Genomic DNA, 21297 nt, shown 5'->3' with positions numbered 1-21297 from the left:
ATCGTGACTCTGCCCAGCGTAAGGTTGAGATAGCAACAAAATACTCAAACCAGAATAAAAGAAGTCTCCACTTGACTCCAGTTCTTCATAACACTTCACGAGGGTCAAGCTGTGTTATTTTCCTTCAATTTTAAACAGAATGCATTTTAGGAGCATAGTTCAATTATTGATTAAATGGTGAGTTCAATTTGACTATAATCCAAACAAACACACTCCAATTAGTTTAAAATCAGGGATGATACAACAAAAGAGTAATGATTTTGCTCAAGTTTTGATGCAAATGCTCATGTTGAATTAGTAACATGGATGTTTTATATTATTTGACTATGAACAATACAGTTCCATCCCAGTTAGGGAAAACTAGCAAAAGAGCAGACAAAATATTGACAATGGTTTGGGTAACCAGACACCAAAATAATCACCAATCTGGAAGGATTAGTAGGAAAATATATATGGAACTTTAAAGAGATTAACACACAGCCTAGATCTAAACACTCAGTATTTCACAGAAAAATAATATATGCTAATATACCTAAAATATGCTGTTTTGAATACCAAAAAGATGCTTTTTGAATTATTTACCCTCTAATCTCCTCTACTCATTCCCTTCAATCTATAAAGGTTTCTGTACCTCTGTAAAAGGTGTGACTTAGCGTTTGGTCTGTGAAATAAGGTGAAAAGGAGAGGATTCCTTTCAACCTTCCAGTTAATCTTTTCTCTTTGCTTCTATGAGCATATAAGTCAAATATATCAGTTTTGTTGTGGTTTTCCTGCTCTGCTTCTTCAGTGGCCTCTGTTCTAGAAGACTCATTTTAGGAGGAATACCTCAGCCCAAACTTTGATCAGAATGCTCCCGGCCCCCAAATATTACTAAATGAGCAGAATTTTCTGTTACAAAGAGGGCTTCCATGTGTATTTTTTGCTATATTTTCTTTTGGTTTTCTGCTTATACTACTATTAATGGAAACATATTTTAGATAATTAGCTTTCTTTTCAAAAGAGCTGGTATTATGATAATTCCAAATGGATACAGATTAGAAAGAATTGCACTATGAACTGCTACATGCTCATCACACATAGAGGTTTAACTCTTCAACTTCTTTTTGGAGGGGGAGTGGGGCAATTAATATCTTTTTTCTTTAGCTACATTGAGATATATTTGACATATAACATTATGTACTATATTGTGAATGATTACCATTGTGAAATGATTACCACAATAAGGTTAGCTCACACATCCACCATCTCATATAGTTATACGATTGCTTTTTTCCTTCAGTTTTTTTTCTTTCTTTCTTTCTTTTTCTTTCTTTCTTTCTTTCTTTCTTTCTTTCTTCTTTCTTTCTTTCTTTCTTTCTTTTGGTGGTGAGACGTTAAAATACACTCTCTTACCAACTTTCAGGTATATGATACAGTATTGTTAACTACAGTCTCCATAATGTATCTGAAATCCCTAGGATTTACTCATTTTATAACCGGTATTTCGTATTCTTTTATCACCACCACTCATTTTCCCCTCACACTCAGCTCCTAGCAACCATAACCTACAATCTGTTTTCAGATTCCATGTATAAGATCATACATTATTTGTCTTTCTCTGTTTGACTTACTTCACTTAGCTTAATGCCCTCCAGGTTCATCCATGTCTCTGCAAATGACAAGATTTCCTTCTTTTTTTATGGCTGAATAATATTTTATTATATATATATATTTTCCCAGAGCAACAGGTACTTAGGTTATTTCCATATCTTGGCTATTGCAAATAATGCTACAATGAACATCCTTGTGTCTTTAACATAGTGATTTCACTTTTTTCAGATATATTCCCATCTATTCAATTTTCATTTAATTTATGGCCAAACTGGTTTCATCTATACCTACCATTCACTCATTCCTAAATTCCTAGATTATTTTGAAGCAAGCCCATACATCATATAATATACATGCATATATAAATCGTTCAGTATGTAGCTTTAAAAATAGAGCAGTATTTTTAGAACTATAATAGCATTATTACACCTGCAAACATTTATAGTAGTTCCCTACTGTCATCAAACATTGCATAAGTGTATACATTTTCCTGATTATCTTATTTTTTTTTTTACAGTTAATTTGTTTGAATGAGGATTCAAGCATGGGCCACCCTCGTCATATGGTTGACATATTTCTAAAGTCACTTTCAATCCCTAAGTTTCCTCTTCTTTTAGTTCTTTGCAATTTATGTGTTATAAAATGAAGTCAGCAGTCTTTCAGTGTCTTAATTATTCTGGGTTTTGCTGTATGCACCTCTGTAGTGTTGTTGACCGTGTTCTTCTCTACAGATAGTTCCTGTAAACTGAAAGCTGGATGAGATGTTTTGTTTGAGTTCATTTGGATTTTTTTTGTTTTTGTTTTTGTTTTACAAGGTTCAGTCATAAATAGTATTGTGTATATACTACCAAGAAACACATAGTAAGCTTGTCTTGATTGTGGCTAAGTGGGAGGATGTTTGTGCTTTTATAAGTATATATTGGTTGCATCATCTAGGAATAAAATATTACAAACTCAGGTGTTAGAATCAAATATGTCATTATTTCATGTTATTTCAAAAGAGCAGATTAATCTTTAGTGATTCCACCAACTGAGTAAGTTTGAGCGCCATTACCCTAATGAATATCAAACTATGGATTATCCCACTCATATGTCTGAAATTTGATTAAATTGTGGAGAAATTCTAAGGAAAATATTCTTGTACAAATACAAGGCATATGTGTAGAACTTCTCTAATCTAAAATAACCATTGGTCATTCTCAGAAAAGAATGAGGAATATTGCATTAGAACCAGACTGTTGTGGCGACTTTTCACTTTATAAGAACTTTAAGGAAGACTAATGTGAAACTAGATTTCAGGGGCAATTCAAAGCATCAGAATTATCTTCTGGTGGAGCATGTGAACTATTTCCGCCTACTCCAAGAAGATATACATTTTTGTCTATGCTGGAATGCAGAGTTGAGATAAAAATATGAAAGTGTGATAGGAAATCTCAACTATTTTTTAAAAACAGAAGTAAATATGTATTCTTAGGAATGGAAATAAAAGTAGGTGATTGTTTATGAGCTTTCATAAATTTATGGGGTTTTAAATAGCCATCTTTCTGGTTGCCTTTTTACTTCCTCTCATTAAAAAAAACTGGAAGTGAACCTGGGTGGTTTGCTCAGTTAAGCATCTGACTTGGGCTCAGGTCACCATCTCAGGGTTCATGAGTTCAAATGTCGCTTTGGGCTCTCTGCTGTCAGAACAGAGCCTGCTTCGGATCCTCTGTCTCCCTATCTCTCTGCCCCTGCCCCACTCACATGTGTGCTCTCTCTCTCTCTCTCTCTCTCAAAAATAAATAAACATTTTAAAAAACTGGAGGGGTGCCTGGGTGGCTCAGTCGGCTAAGCATTTGACTCTTGATCTAGGCTCAAGTCATTATCTCAATTCAGTGAGTTCGAGCTCTGCAAGGGGCTCTGAGCTGATGGTGCCAAGCGTCCTTGGGATTCTTCTCTCTACTTCTCTCTGCCTCCCCTATTGGTGTGCTCGCTCGCTCTCTCTCTCTCTCTCTCACTCAATAAACAAATAAACTTAAAAAACTGGAAAATTCAGGATTTTGAATTTATAGTTATCTCAATTGTGATAGAACTCTAATCTCTTATCCCGTGCCAGAGAGGAAGAAGGTATATCTTCCTAGTATACTCACTGGGGATAAATAAGTAATAGTGAGTTTTCCATGTGTGTGGGAATTTTTAATTCAAAGCTATAGGATCATGTATAAAATACTCCAATTATTCAATAGTACATCACTAAAATTAGACCCATATTCTATCATAAAACCGTTGGAAAATATCTTACTTAGACTCTGAGAACTGCATTACCTTAATGAGTTTGCTTCAATTTCTAAGGCTCCCTCAATCTATTTTAATACCATATCAGAAATTGGAGAGGCTTTTCCGGAAAGTGACATAAATCTACAAAATGAAATGTGTGAGTCTGTGACCCACTTCTTATACTTCTCTTCTTCTTGCTACTTTTGTTCCCGAAGTAAGAATGTAGACATATTGCTTTGTTACCATATTATTGTTACAATTTTTAAAAGAATTTTCTGTTTTAAGTAAGTTCCTTAATCTAATGCGTAAATTTTAAATTATTATTTTATGTAATATCTTTCTTGTAACTGTGAAGTTAGGAACCTGGAACGTGCCGAGCCTTTAGAGCAAAATGTCATAAAAATCAACAAGCTTAGCCTGAGGCAACCTCAAATTTAAAATCTCTACAGAGCAATAGCAGTAAGATACTCTGGACAAGGTTGGACCAGGAATTATTACACTTCTCAAATGATGGGATTCTTATTACTTTATTTCATATTTCATAATATATCAGGTCCATAAAAATTAACTGTCTTAAGTAGGTGCTTTAGTGCTGCTTGCTCTGACAATGCTCTGTGCTGATTAGACTATTAACAAAAATGTGTGAAATGCAACATTCACTAAAGAATAGGGTAATTTTTGATAATTCAATAAAACCCATATTCTGAGAGTTTTACTTAAGAACCTAGGGGCGCGTGGTGGCTCAGTCAGTTAAGCGTCCGGCTTCAGCTCAGATCATGATCTCACGGTTTGTGGGTTCGAGCCCCACGTTAGGCCCTGTGCTGACAGCTCAGAGCCTGGAGCTGCCTCAGATTCTGTGTCTCCCTCTCTCTCTGACCCTCCCCTGCTCGCGCTCTCTCTCTCAAAAAAATAAATAAAAAACATGAAAAAATTAAAAAAAAGAAACTAAAAATTCAGGTCAGTATAAAGAACTGGCAATTACTCAGTAAGCTTCAGAAGGTATATATCCTGAGCTGTTGCTATGAACAACATTTAGTGGTATGTGATAATGTGAAAAAAGAAAGTTTCATGAAGTGCATGTAAATATATTTCATATTAAATTAAATTCTTAGGTGTGTAGTTTATGTTCTGTTGTGAGAATTTTAGATTTTGTTATATGCATTTATGATTTACTTGAAAAGACTTCTCTGTTATTTGACTGACTTGTAACAAAATGCCAGTTTTTATGGTACATCATCAAAATTCTATATTAGTGATAGAATGGTTTTTCGGAGAAGGTAAGCATTCTATGAATGTCTGAAAGTAAGTATTCTTTAATATACCTGGGTAATAACAAAAATGTATATGGGAAAATTTGAGCCAGCACTACATAAATTGAAATGTTCTCTCTGAGTGCACCCCATTTTTTCTTGGCATTTTTAAGCTAAACAAAATTAACAGGTTTTTGTAAGAGTCAAATTGAAGACCTTAATCTATTAAACATGTAAGCCTGGCTTTATTAGCTGCTATTTTGAAGAAATAGCATCAAATTGCAGAATTTCAGAGTCTAAAGATATCTTGAAAATCATCCACCCTCTCTTCGGAGACTGGAATCCCTTACCAGTACATCTGGCTTATAGTGTTCTACACTGGGACTTAACATTTTCAGAGGTGGGGAGCATACTGCTTTCATAGGCAGTAATGATATCTTTGGGTAACTCTAAGTTTTAGAAAGTTCTTTCTTACACTGAGCCAAATTTTGTTTCTGAGCAATACCAAGTATGTCTACATGTTAATACTTTGAATATTTTAGGTCAGTTTATATGTTCCTCTCCCCAACCAATGTTTAATATGCTATAATAAATTTTTAGAGATTTATAAATTTATTGTATTATTATTAGTATACAGAATTAAAGGTATAGCCTTCCAGACCACCAAGTCTACCCAAGATTTTTGAACCCAACTACAAGGAGTTAGGGTGCAACTACAAAGTTAAAGAGTCCACACAGATCACCCCTTACTTCTGACATCAACTCTAGGTTCAAGGTTTCTCAAATCAATCCTCAAGTTTCATAATTCTAGACTCAAAGAACTAGCTGAAACCTACTCTGCTTACAGACATTACAGGGAAATGATGCCAAAAATCAGCCAAAGGAAGAGACACAGTGCCAAGTCTGGGAGGGTTCCAAATGTGAAGATTTCCTTGTTCTCAGGACCTGTAGCCCTTCTAGTGTTGATCTGTGACAATGTGCAGGTGGTAGTACCCAGGGGGAAGCTACATGAGCTTCTGCAGCCAGTTTTTATTGGGCCTTTGTTACATAAGCATGATCGATGGATTTATCAGGTTTTCTAGAGGGTCCACCATGAAAAGTAGAGACTCCTGTCACTTGGGAAATCCCAAGGGTTTGGAGGTTACCTCCCAGGACCTAAGTACAACAGTGGCCATACATCTTTTGGATGAGGCCAGTTTCCTTACCGTGCAGTATCGTTTGCTATTTTCTTGGGTAAAATTCTCCAATTCCTTAATTTGACATGAAATATTTTGCTAGAAACTAAACATATCCTGGTTGCATTTCTGTAGATAGTCCTAATTTATCAATGTTCTCTTTTGGGGCCCAGAAATGTTGGGTAACATTGATAACAAAATATATACCTTGTGTTACTACAAGCTACACTAAAGTGTTACTACTGTAAAGTAGGAGATAATACTTTAGACTTGGGGGTCAGACAGACAGAGAGTCCTGACATTTAACAGGCATTAGATCTTGTAAAAGCTACTTGGTCTTTTCTGAGCTTTCATGTCTTAATAGACAGAGAGTTAATCGTATTCCATATATTATGGGGACTAAGTGGATCACATGTAAAATATTTCCTGTATCATAGGATCATAATAAATATTAGTTATTTTCTGGAAACAGTGCTGAATGGTATGAATTTGTGTCTGAGAGGTTATCTTAGGCAACATTTGCCTATCCAGTCTTCTAGACTAGATGCATGCATACATTATTAAAACAAAGCAACGCATTCAATTTATCAAATATTTATCTAAGTCCAACTTAGAGGTGTAAAACATTTTGCTGGTGATTTAGAAAAAGACAGTTTCTGTCTTCCTGGAATGAGAACATTTTCATTAGTATCTTTGATATAAGTAGACTGGAATAGGTGTTGAATTACAGTACATATCAGATGCAATGATGCAAGTGCAAGAGAAAAAGAAAGTCTGACTGGGGTTATTAGAGAATGCTTTCCTAAGAAGGTTATATGTTGTGAAAGGCCCAATGTACTAGCAGAGCTTTGATGGCACTTTTAGGAATAGTGAATACCATTTTTCAGAATTTATAAATATATTTACTTGGTGAAAAGTGAATTTTATGACAAGATATACATAAATTTATCAGAAACATAGGAACAAAACATAAATGATCTTATATAAAGAGTACGTTCTCTAAAAATAAGAAGCAATGTTTAAAAAAAAGCTTTTAGCTTAATCTTTGAAATAAAAATATCTTGTTGATTTGATGGAATATAAAGAAATTGCTTCTGTTCACTGTATTTTAAAAATTCAGAGAACTAAAACAAATAATAAAAAATAAAAATCTGGTAGACTTAACCCAATTTCTGATATTTATTATGTCACTTTTTGAATTCTGGGAAAACGTAGGTTTTATTTAAGGCAGGCAGTTCATTTGCGAGTAGTGAAAGAGTTAAACATAATTTTGTTTATCAAACAATTCATTCAGCAAATATTCATTAGATGTATTCTGTGCACCAGGCACCGTTCCAGGCTCTGTGCGAAACTGACAATAAACAAATAAATATATAGAATGTCCAAGGAATAAGTACTATCAAGAAAATTAAAGCACTATAATGGGTGATAGTGTTAGCGAATAGGTCAGGAAATACCTTCTGTCAGATGCCTGAGCACACAGGATTCTTAGTGTGGTAACAAGTCAGAGAGAGATTCTGGGGTGGGGGTTGCAGACAGAGAAGACAGCAAGAGCCAGGTCCTGAAGTTGAAGCGTGCTCAGCATTTTCCAGGAAGAGCGAGTGTGGCTGAGAAGAATGAGGGAGGGAAAGGGCAGGTGGTTGCTACGTTATTGGGTTCCATAGGCCACTGCAAAGACTCTGGATTTTATTACAAGTGTCACCTCAGTACTCTGATCCAGGCCTACCTCTTAATCCTCTGTTTTCACTTCTTACTTTTGTATTCTGTACCCTTGTCCTGCCCAGTATGGTACCCAGTAACCCACGTCTGAGTATTGGAGCTTGGAATGTGGCTAGTTCAACTGGACAGCATGAAAAAAAGTGAAATAGCTCCATAATTTTATATTGCTTAATATGTTGAAATGAAAATATTTCAGGTATGTTGGGTTAAGTAGAATAAAATAAACTTCATCCCTTTCCTTTCTTTTCATTAATGTTTTTATTTAGAAATAATTCTAGATTCCCATGTAGTTGTAAGAAATAACATAGAGAAATCCTGTGTTCCCTTTATCTAGTTTTGCCCAGTGGTAATATCTTATCAGCGCAGTATTACTACCAGTATATTGACAGTGATACAGTCTTACTCAGATTTCTCTACTTTTAATCATATTCACCTGTGTGTGTGTGTGTGTGCGTGCGTGTGTGTGTGCGCACGCGCGTGTGTGGATCCTTAGTTCTATTCAATTTTATCACATATATAGTTACCATCAAGAGCCATTGTGCTGCCCTTTTATATAACTACACCCACCCCATATCTGTGCCATATCCCTCCCCGGGGCCCCACCCTTTACCAGCCACTAGTCTATTCTCCATTTATATAACTTTTTCATGTTAAAAGTATTATGTGAATGGAATCATTCAAGGGCGTGTTCTTTGGGAATTGGTTTTGTTCCCTTAACATAATTCCCTCAAGACTGATCCATGTCATTTCCTGCCTCAATAGTTCATTCCTCTTTCTTGCCAAATAGCATCCCATGAGCAGGATGTACCACACTCTGTTTAACCACTCACCCATGGAAGGACACCTGGGATGGTTCTCATTTTCGCTATTATGAATTAAACTGCCATAAACATTCCTGTACAGATTTCTGTGTGAAATGCGTTTTCATGTATCTGGGGTAAATGCTTGAGTACAACTGTTGGGTCATATGGTATTTGCATGTTTAGTTTATAAGAAACTGCCAAATCACTTTTCCAGGATACTGTATCCACCTGTTTCTTTTTACTTTTTGTAACATGGCTACTAGGAAATTTAAAATTACATATGTGGCTCACGTTTCTATTGAACAGTGCAGCTCTTGGGTAGAGCACTGGTTCCTCCTCTCATACTCTTCTCACATGCTGTTCTCTCTGAGTCTGTTCATTACCCCCTCTCAAATGCACATGAACGTCCATAGCACAGTGGTCAAAAGCAGGATCTCGAACCAGATGGCGTGGGTTTGGATCCTGGATCTAGCCCATATGGAGTGTCTGATTTATTAAGATACTTAATACTTTTCCTCTCAGTTTTTTATCTGTAAATGGGATGATTTCATTGGATTGATATGAGGACTGAGTGAGTTAGCACATGTGAAGTTATTTCCTAATGAGCTCTTTCTGACCCCTGCCCAATAACAGATTGAAATCCTTACATGGGCTCTCTTTGCAGTCAACGTCCTCATTAAAGTTGTAATTCTGTGATTATTTTGTATCTCTCTACACTATTGCAGAGGCACTGCTCTTATCTAACTGATTCAGTGCTATATTCTTAGTACTAGCATACAATTTGCAAAAAGGAGACAGTATATCGCTGTTGAATGAATGAGGGAACGGATAAATTTCTTTTCTGAATCTTGTATTTTTTAAGTTTTTATTTGAGCTTCAGTTACCATAGTGTGTAATATTAGTCTCATGTGTACAATTTTGTGATGCAACTCTTTCATACAACACCCAGTGCTCATCACAGCAAGTGAACTTCTTAATCACAATCACCTATTTTACCCATCCCCCACCCACCTCCCTTCTGGCAACCATCAGTTTGTTCTCTATAGTTAAGAGTCTGTTTCTTGGTTTGCCTCTCTCTCTCTCTCTCTCTCTCTCTCTCTCTCTCTCTCTCTCTTCCCCCCGCCATTGCTTATTTGCTTCATTTCTTAAATCCCACATATGAGTGAATTCATATAGGATTTGTCATTCTCTGACTGACTTGCTCTTTTTTATGGCTGAGTAATATTCCATTATATATGTATATTCCATATATACATATGTATATGCCACTTCTTTATCCATTCATTAATTGATAAATTTTATTCAATGTAAGCATTTATTCATGATTTATTTAAAGAATTATTCAACTTAACTTCTTTCTCCTTAATTGTTAAAATCAGTGTTATTCATGTTTCTCTGATTTAGAAGACTAGGTTTCTATCTGTAAGTTCTATGAAGAACTTGTACACATGGATCCAATTTTTGTGCAATAAATATTGTTCTGGAGAAGTGATTGAATTCAATAGTAATAATACTAAAATATATATGTATACAGAGAGACAAAATATTCTGTGGCAGTTTTAGATAAATTATTCAGTTCAAGCAATGGTTTTACTGTTGTGATATAATTCATGATACTTAACTGCTTCTTTTGGATTATGGGCCCTATGAAGACCAATCCCTCAGAAAGTAGGTGACATTAAGATAGAAGTACTTTTTTATGCCTCTGCAAACTTTTGTCTCAGTATACCTAGGCCCTAAATAGATAAGCTCCATGAAATTCTTACAAAAGTCACAGAAAATCATGGCATAGCATAGATAATTTTAATTTACCCACTGTCTTATTTTATTTTTATTTTTTAAACATTTTTATTTATTTTTGAGAGAGCACAAGTGGTAGAAGGGCACAGAGAGAGAGAGGAAGACACAGAATCTGAAGCAGGCTCCAGGTGCTGTCAGCACAAAGCCTGACGCAGGGCTTGAACCCACCAACTGTGATATCATGACCCGAGCCAAAGTCAGATGCTCAACCGAGACACCTAGGCGCCCCTACACCCACTCTGTTTTAAAACTCAAACTGTGTACCAACTACCAATAGCACATGCCTGTTTCACACACACACACACACACACACACACACACACACTCAAATCTATTTGTCAGTGATCAACCTTTATCTTCTTGCCTACAAAGTGAGGTTACTATGGTAGAAAGAACACTGACTTATGGTCACTTTGACCTAACGTAAGTGAGGCTCTTGCTATTAGTTCTATGGTCTTGAAAAGACCAATTACTGTTTCATCCTTCATTTCATTTCCTAAGTAATGAGGATGTTGATGAATTCTAGGTGGAATTGCAATGATAACTAAATACAAGTGTCCATCAATAAATGCTGAGTAAAAAATACCTCCATTTCAGCATGGTACCAAAATGTACCGGTTGTGCTGAGTTTCATGGACATAGACATATACATAGATTTTCTTCAACTTTACCATATACCCTCACAGACAGGAGTCCTTAGACCACTGCCAGACCATGCTGAGGATCAGAGTTGCACTTTATTCAACTCCACAGTTACATGACAAGACTTTGCCATAAAATTATGACTTTCAAGTCTAAACTAACCAGAAAAATAAAATATGCCTTCTTTTCATTGAAAAGTATTTGACCTCAAATTTGTACTGAAGCATATCTGGGTATAAAAGATTATGATGCTATTTGTTTCCCGGTTTAGTTATTTTTAATACCAAGTCAATTAAAATAATACTAAATGACAAAAAGTTTGCTAATATTTATGGAATTTTTACTCTGTGCTCAGAACTATATTGATTTATCAGAACTATTTTTGTGAGATAGATGACATATAGCACGGTGTAAGTTTAAAGTGTATAACATGTTGATTTGATACATTTATAAACTGCATTGTTATTACACCATAGCATTAGCTAACACCACCATCATGTCCGTTAATTATCATTTCTATTCTGTGGTGAGAACATTTAATCTGGTTTCTTAGCAACTTTGAAGTATATAATGCTGTATTATCAAAATAACCACACAGGTAGCTCCTATAATCATCCCTATTTTACACTTGAGGAAACAGGCTAAGAGAGATTAAATTAGTGGCTCAAGGTCAGAGTACTAGTAATTATTAAAGCCAGGATATGATTCCTTGTAATGTGAGAGTTCAAGCCTTTCCAGTGATGCATGTTGCCTCTTATTTCAATAACAGGTTGGCCATTTGGGTTAATCGTGGAGAAGGTAATGTTGCCTTTGTTTTCCTATTCCTTATAGTTTTCAACACTTTTTATTCATATACAGTCTGGTAAGATAAAATCATGTCCTCTCTTTCCTATGCTTTTACAGCTATTGTGTTCCTAATGGCCTGTATAAATGAAACAAACAATAACAACAACAAGCCCTTGCCCAAAGTGAGTGAAAACTCTTGCTCCTTTTCTCATTTTCTTATTGCAACCCAAGGACTTTGAGATTCATCATAAATATCTATATGCCAACAATATTTAATTTGCAAGGTCAGGTAAGTCCAGTGCTAAAAACATGAAAGTGTGACAATTTATTTTTACAATAAATTCTCCTCCCATATTTTAATAGCACTAGCTATATGTAACTATCATCTGGAATAACAATATTAAATTGATTATTTTATTGAACTAAAATATTAAATCCTTATTTAAAGATTGCTACTTGTTCGACCATTCATTTACATATGACAAGTCTATGTTTGCACTTTGCTAGCCTTTTCTCTACTGTGCATCTGCTCCACACAACTACTTTTATGGGAAAATTTGTTGCTTTATAGGATCCCTTGGCCACTATGTTGCTATTTTATTACCGCTGTTATATTTAATTGGAATGCTACTATTCCATAACCAGGGAGAGTTCTTTCAACCTGGGAACATTTGCTTCAAATAACATGGAGTGATTTACTTATTTCTTTCTTTATTTATTTTCATTTCCTTAAAATATCCGCTTTGATTAATAATTATATACAGGCTTTGTTCGTCTTACCTGGGTGTCACTGGTAATTGGGATCCATATCCATATTCTAACTTGCAATCATGCTGCAAAAGGCCAATAAATTCCCGCCGAGTGTGTTACTTGTTAAATTTAGTGCATTACATTCAGGGTAATGAATAAAAGCAGTGGGCCGTCACCGTCTGGCTGGCTGAGGAAGGCTAGAGCAGGCAGACTCCCCCGAGGCCTTGAGCTGGCTTATAGCGGTGACAGGCGGAATCAGGGGAGTCCCCGAGCATCACAGTTCAGTTTGTCTCCTTTAATTTCCTCTTCTGTAGAGACTCAGAAAGCTGTAGGGAGGTGAGGTAATCTCAGCCATTAATTCACCACACTTTCATAAAATGCTGCCTGCTCTGCTTTCATTAACAAGCAAATACAATTTAGATAAATAGTCATATATTTACATTTAGCAGAAACGAGAACACCATTGAATATGAACTAGTGGGTGTGCTCCGTGCAGTTCACTTTGTAGACCTACATATGTCTATTGTGTCTTCACTTGTCCATATTAAGTATGCACATATGTATTTTTGTATGAGTGAAAAACCAGTAAAGCCAGCTCCTGACATATATATGTACTTATTTCCAGCTCATATTTATTGAACATACATAAGGAATTACCAAAGGAATGATTATCACATTCTTAGGCTTACATGTAGCTCTTTCCTAATAAATGAATATATTCTTCTAAGGAAAATGTTTTCTTAAACTATCCTGTCATAAGAATTTAACGTATGCCATGAATGTACAATTGCAAGAATGTTAGAGCAACCCGGTCTATCTTCTCAGGTAACTGCTTTTTCTTGATAACTGAGAGTTTTTGTTATTCCAGCAAATAATTGTTATACGCTATGTCTCGTGCCAAAAACAGCTGACTCCTTTAGTCTTTGAGTAATTGTGAAGTGTTAAGATCCATCCGGAAACAAACAAATTCTTAAAGGAGGAAGAATAATTGATATGAAATGACCACTTAACATTATTCTTGAATATCTTGGAAAATTTAGTGTAGAGTATCCTTTGCTATCCATGACAGAGCAGCTGGTTCAAAATAACATGGTGTATCTCATTAGAGAGATATTAGATCTAATTATGCAACATATAAGTGAGATCATTATAGTAACATTATCTCAATGAGGTAAGTAAAGCACACGTGAAATCTAACACTGCTGCTTGAAAAAATTTTTGAAAGCAAATATGAGGAATTAAAGATCACTTAAGTGTACTTTGAAAGATGTTGAAAACCCGTGATGAATCTTTGACATGTAATGGAAAAATACAATAGGATGATAGTACTCTGATTAATTCTACTGGAGGTAAGAATGAACTTCCTGGGAAAATATTATCTTTTTTAAAAAATAGTTTATAGTTTATTTATTTTTGAGACAGAGAGAGATAGAGCACGAACAGGGAAGGGCAGAGAGAGAGCGAGACACAGAATCTGAAACAGGCTCCAGGCTCTGAGCGTTCAGCACAGAGTCCAGTGCGAGGCTCGAACCCACAAACCATGAGATCATGACCTGAGCCGAAGTCAGATACTTAACCGACTGAGCCACCAGGTGCCCCAAATATTATCTTTTAATGCAGACAAACTGTTTTATAAACAAAATAACACAAAAAGGCAGAGAAGTGTCTTAGGCTTTTTGTGTTTGTTCTATTAACTTTTGGAGGGGCACATTTATCATGTCAGAGATCCTCAAACTTTATAGAGAGTAACAGAATCACATTGAGGGTGCTTTTTTAATGTTAATTAATTTATTTTGACAGAAGAGTGAGAGGGGGTGAGAGAACAAGTAGGGAAGGGACATAGAACAAGGTAGAGAGAGAATCCCAAGCAGGCTTTGTGCTGTCAGCGCAGAACCAAACAGAGGACTCTATCTCACAACCATGAGATGGCCCCTAAGCCAAAATCAAGAATCTGATGCTTACCTGACTGAGCCACCCTGGTGCCCTGAGAGAGCTAGTTAAAACAGATTGTCGGCCCCAACCTCAGTGTTTCTGAATCAGTAGGGCCAGGTGGGGCCTGAGAATTTGCATTTCTATAATTCATAAGTGATGCTAATGCTCTGGTCCAGGTTCTCTTTGAAGACCACAGGTGAAAATCACTATTGAGATACCGAAGTCATATTATCATCTGGATTATTTTTCTATACAATTGAAGTCCATAGATCCCATACTGTGCTCTATATTTTTCAATCAAGTTCTGTATCTTCAGAAATCCAGATTCTATTAAGAATGCTGCCTTTAAAATAAAATTAAGGCTTTCTGCCTGACAAGTGCATTGGGCATATTTTTAACAACATATTTAAAAACAACCACATGATAAAAGGAATAGATACTACCTAGTAGGGAAGAAGCCAAAAATAGTGAGTTTTATTTCTGTGAAGCTAATTTAGCTTTCTTCTCTGTAGATATTATCTCTTTCCTAAGAAGTCTGAGTTAACTACTAAATTGATTGATTCTAATGTACAGCATGGTGACCGTAGTTAATAAGACTGGATCACACACATGAAATATGCTGAGTCTAGATCTTAAGTGTTCTCATAACGCCCATACACACAAAACAGGAAATACGTGAGGTAATGGATATGTAAACCTGATAATGGTTATCATTTTACAGTGTATATCAATCATTATATTGTATACTTTAAATATACACAATTTTAGACCTCAATAAATCTGAAAGAAAAAGCTATAGACTGATGCCCTCAAACAAATTTTAAATTAAAAAAGTAGCAATTGAATGAATATTGTTACCACGTGTAAAACGACGACGGGTTGATTCCTTTCATTGTGAAGTGACATTAACCATAGTTTCAATGGTCTTGTTAATTTATTACCTAACAGTGTGTTCAGGAAGATGAGAACAGTAAAATGCCACGAAAAGTTTGCATGTGAGCTTTGTTTTCCTTTTTTTTATAAAAAATCTGTCTTTTGCCTCAAGTCAAGCATTATAATTATTAGGGTAACAGTGATCAAAATGCTTCCCAGAGAGCATATTTTCTTGACTCTATGTAGGTTTCAAAATTAGGTAATCTGGTTTATATTCTGAATTCAAATACCTGAGTCTCCATAAAATAAGGAAACTTGTATGTGGCAGAAAAAAAAATTATAGGACTTCAGTATTAGGACAATAACTTCAATTTTTTTTGTGGAAGAGATCTCAAGCCAAATTAATGAAAGTGTTCTTAATATTGAAAACTTGGATAACATTCTGTTGTTCCAGTGCGGGTTTTAGCCGAGCTGTCCATCAAACTCTGGACTCTCTTGTTATCTCTGCTCTCACCACCCCCCCTAAACAAAGCTGGATGCTCCATTCATCTGCATTTTAAAATGATGAAATCGTTTTTGCAAAGATAACAAGTGCTTTTCATCTCTTTGATGTGGTTGTCATAGTCCTAAAGAAAGCTCTGTCTCCCAGGACCACTTTTTAAGTACCCCTAAAAGCTCTTATGTTGTGTTATATCCACAGGCAAAATTAGACTGAGGGTTCAGACTTCACCAACCACTCCCATGCTCTTATTCCTGGCTGTACCCTGTACTCACCTGAGGAGCTTTAAGAAGTACTGATGCCAGGGTGTCAACCAGAGTGATCTGGAGTTAATTGGCCTGGTGAGTAGCTAGGTCATTAGGAGTGTTTAAGAATCTTCCCATGTGATTACAATGTGCAGCTGAGTTTGGGACCAATGTTTACAGTTATTTACAGGTGAATCCATTAGAAGGGCTAGTAACAATGAAGTCAGTGTCAGTGCCATGCATTCCAAGAATATTAGCACATGGGAAATGGTAAAGTGTTCATTCCCATTAGAATGGATTTGTGTGCATGTGTGTGTTTGTGACTGTGACTGACGGTGGCAGAGATGAGACTCTCAAGGTAAAGTCTCCCTTATGGATTTATCATAGTCTTGGTCATGAAGTGTTTATAGCACTTACAGAAACAACACTTATTATGGGAGTTTAAGTCTCACTTGGTCAGCTTCTTATCCATTTTCTCTTGCTCTACTGCATTGGCTCCTTAACCAGAATTCCTGAGAACATTTGATAGGCCAGCCATCGTGAAGGGACAGGAAGACAGAAATGAATGAATGTAAAGGTAAACTTTGGGCACCTGGGTGGCTCAGTCTGTTGAGCATCCGGCTTCGGCTCAGGTCATGATCTCACAGTTCGTGGGTTCGAGCCCCGCATCAGGCTCTGTGCTGACAGCTAGCTCAGAGCCTGGAGCCTGCTTCAGATTCTGTATCTCCCTCTCTCTCTGATCCTCCTCTCTGCTTGCACTATCTCTCTTAAAAATACATTTTGAAAAAACATTAAAAAATTTTTTAAAAGGTAAACTTATATAATCATCTGTAAAATGCTTAAAAAATGGAATGCAAGATGTGAAAATATTGGCAAAATATGAGACTTAAATATTTTCTACAAAGTCAACATCATCATCAGTTGGTATTAAAATGTGGATTATGCTGACAGAAATTGGAAAGGGAATATGGCCATGGGAGAGGGAAGGAGAAGTAGGAGAATTATAAAGCAAAATGTACCAAGATTTGCAACTTAACTGGGAGGAGTCAATTCTACTGCTTATTCTTGGCTTTGGTAATGACTCAGGTATAAGGTATAAAGAATGCAAGGAGATATTTTAAGGGGAAATATAAACACACATTAACTATAAACATGATTTATAACTACCAAATCACTAGAGAAGAGTTACATAATTTAAGTAATCAAAATCAAGGAGATAAAAATTAATAATTGATATCTATAAATACTTATACACTACAAACAGACACTACACGTATTTTTTTCAGGCTTCTATGCTTTATTTAGCAAAATAGATCAGCATTAGTCAAGAGCAACTAGGTGATAAATAATAGAAACTATAGAAATCACATATGATCACAATTTAATTGTACTAAAATATTAATTTTTTAAAACTCCTCCCAAATTAAAAAATTAACATTAAAACAAAAGTGACATTAAATAAACCATTTGCTTAAATAACTGTTGAGTTATTAGAAAATAAAACCATCATTATAGACTATTTAGAAATGTCACATTGCAGTACCACATGTCACCATAGGGAAAGTATCAAATTCATAGGCTTTCACCTTTACCACATAAAAAATAAATATAAGTGAATCAAGTCTTTATCTCAAGGACACAAGTAGATGACCATAAATCAAAGAGACAAGACGAAACTTAGAAACAGAATCAATGTAAATTTAATTTAATTAGAGAAATGTAAAATCAAGAAGCAAATCACGCACTAAATCAACTTTTAAGGAAAAATATCTTTAATTTTATGTAAAGAGTAAAAAGCAAAAAAAAAGTTAAAAATAAGAAAGATAATACAACAAATAGGAAATGATAAAACACAGAGGGTAATCTTGTTTATGAAAGTAATTGCAGTTTTCTTGGTGGAATACAGTAGTGCCTTTATCTGTGGTTCCAAGACCTCCCCATGAACACCTGAAACCACTGATAGTACCAAACCCTCTATTTATTATATTGTTTTCTATACATATATATACATAATGAAGATTAATTTATAAATTAGATACTATAAGAAATTAACAACAATCACTAATAATCAAGTAGAATAATTATAGCAATATATTGTAATAAAAGCTATGTGAACGTGGTCTCTCCCTCTCTCTCTCAAAATATCTTATGGCACTATACTCACCCTTCTTGGGATAATGTGAGATGACAATGTGCGTGTGTGATGAAATGAAGCGAGATGAATGATGTGGGCATTGTGACCTAATATTAGGCTACTGTTGACCTTCTGACAATATGACAGGAGGATTACAGCTCCCAGATTGCAGGTAACTGAAACTGCAGAAATCAAACCTGCTGATAAGTGGAGGGCTATTGTACAAGCAAATAGAATTTGCATAGAGTATTAAAATAGTACCCCATAATGCCAATACTCCCATTTATCTCAGCCATATGTAGATGGTGCGGATGACCAATCTCTAGTTTTTGACCTTACCATGTCTTTCCACGTATTTGCCTTTTCTTACAGGACCCATAAATATGTTCTAAGTATTGTTCTCACAACTGTATATTTTTGTGCGAATCTAAATCATTTCTTTCCATTACATTTTTACCTAGTTATTCCTGAAGTCGATAAGTCACAAAACTCCATACACACTATAATTTGGATGTCAGCAGAAAATATAACAGCCAGAAGCTAGTCTTTCTCTCAAATCCATACCCAAACTGTCAGAAAACGTTTTCTATCTCTCTAAATCTACTCTGATCTGCTATGTTAGAAAATATTCCATCCTCCAGTCATAATTTCCCCCTCCCCATAATCTCTTCCTAAATATTGCCTGGCAATTGCAAGCCTATTAAAGATTCAAATCCACCAGTTAGCAGAGTCTGAATTCCAGTTTTGGCTCAGGTAAGGGAATATATTTAAAGATGTCAAAATTTTTAGCAATTTCATGTAATTGTGTGTAGGTTTTAAAACTTTTTACATATATTTTCATTTCATTTTATAAAAACTTTATAAAATGCTTCATCTTATTTATTTATTTTTACTTTTGGCATACATGATCCATTAAAAAGAAAAGTTAACTTACTAGAGACCCACATTTTACTTTCTGTTGCATTGGTTTATGCTATCAATACTCCTTGGATTTTAGGATTGATGCTCTTTGGAAAGCCTCTTCCCCACAGACAACACCCCGTACCTCCCCTAAGACTTATGTGGCTGGTGTATTGGTGCGGTGAGGGCAGCGCTGATTCACAGGATCTCTTTAGACTAGACATTAGGACACGGCCCTCTACCACGGGATCAACAAAGTGGTATCTCAAGCCTCATCCACAAAGGTTGATCGGTCCAAGTCCTTTCAGATATCATGCTTGTCTACAGCTCTGCAATTACTGTAACAACCCACGTGGTAGAACAGACAACGAGGACCCTCACCAAGAGCTTTAGGAGGGGCAATTCTCCACCACTGTCTGTCTTCCAGGATCTCATCCTATGAACCTACTTTTCTCTTCTTAGACGGGGACACTTCACACTTGCCAACTTAACACCTGAAGAAAATCAATCTATATCATCATTTGCTCAATTTCTTAGCACCAAGTAGCTTTTCATTTACAAATGTCCCACCTGGGATGTCTAACAGAAACTGATATTCCAAAGATGAGATGAACATAAGTGTTCATAGGGGAAAGTAAAGAAGTTGCACCCTAAATATATTTAATTATAAAAACAATTTAGAATATATTCTAAAATAAATTGGAATGCGTACGTGCCACAAAAAGTAAGATACACCAGTGAGGATAGATTTGAAATACCAGTTCAAAGCAGACTTTCACCCTTGAAGCAGGCTGTAGTTCCTTTCTTAAGAAATTACTATATATCACACATTGTGCATAAGAAATGTGCATATATAATTACATTTAATCTTTCCAATGCCCTATCCATTATGTTTTGTTATTGCCCTTCTTTATAGAGAAGAGAACTAAAATTTCAAGAGATTCAGAAATTGGCCCTCCATGATACAGACAATAAATACCCAAAGCTTGATTCAAATCCTAAATCTTAAGCACAATGTTACAATGTTGTTATATGTTACTTTTATTGCCTGGAGAGGACTGAAATCCAATTCACAGTTTAAGAAAAAGCAGAAATCCGGGCACCGGGCTGGCCCAGTTGGTTATGTGTCTGACTTCAGCTCAGGTCATGATCTCATGGTCCATGAGTTCGAGCCCCACCTGAGGCTCTGTACTGACAGCTCAGAAGCCTGGAGCCTGCTTCCGATTCTGTGTCTCCCTCTCTCTCTGCCCCTCCCTTGCTTGTGCTCTGTCTCTCTCTTTCTCTCTCAAAAATTAATATTAAAAAAAAAGCAGAAATCATAGAAAAGACCTGAGGGGGACTGGGGGCTTGATAGAAACCAAAGACAGGAATGTATCCGAGTCTTAGGATCATCAGAAATCAGGCATTGAATGCTGTCCAAACTCAGGTTCCATCCACCCTCACTCTTACCGCATCATCCCTTCCCACACCCAGTACTTATTCCCTCCCCCTCTATCTACACCCTTCACCATCACTGCCCTACTAATATGAACTTACTTTAGTTCATATGGTGGAAAACCAGTTACCATGAGCCTTAAATCTCCTACGTCACACACTCAATGCCCAAAACGATGAACTTAACTCTCTTTTAAACACAAAGCAAAGGGATGGAAATTTTTGACCAGGTTTAACTCATTGCCCATTCTATAACAATCATTAATTCATTCACTTAAATGAAAATTCTTTTGGGAATGCTTCATGTGTCTGACACTGTCCTGAATACTGGGAATGCAGTGGTGAACCAGACAGTTCAGGATCTTACATTCTAGGGGGGAGAAACAGGCAATACATAAGTTAAAGTATAAATATCCGAGAGGCCAAGACAGTAGGTAGAAATACAAAAGAAAATTTCTTGGAGATGACATTTGAGCAGAGACTCAAATGACAAGAAACCAGCCTTCAAA

This window comes from Suricata suricatta, chromosome 5, assembly GCF_006229205.1.
Source record: "Suricata suricatta isolate VVHF042 chromosome 5, meerkat_22Aug2017_6uvM2_HiC, whole genome shotgun sequence".
NCBI lineage: Eukaryota > Metazoa > Chordata > Mammalia > Carnivora > Herpestidae > Suricata > Suricata suricatta.
This window is presented reverse-complemented; position numbering follows the sequence as displayed.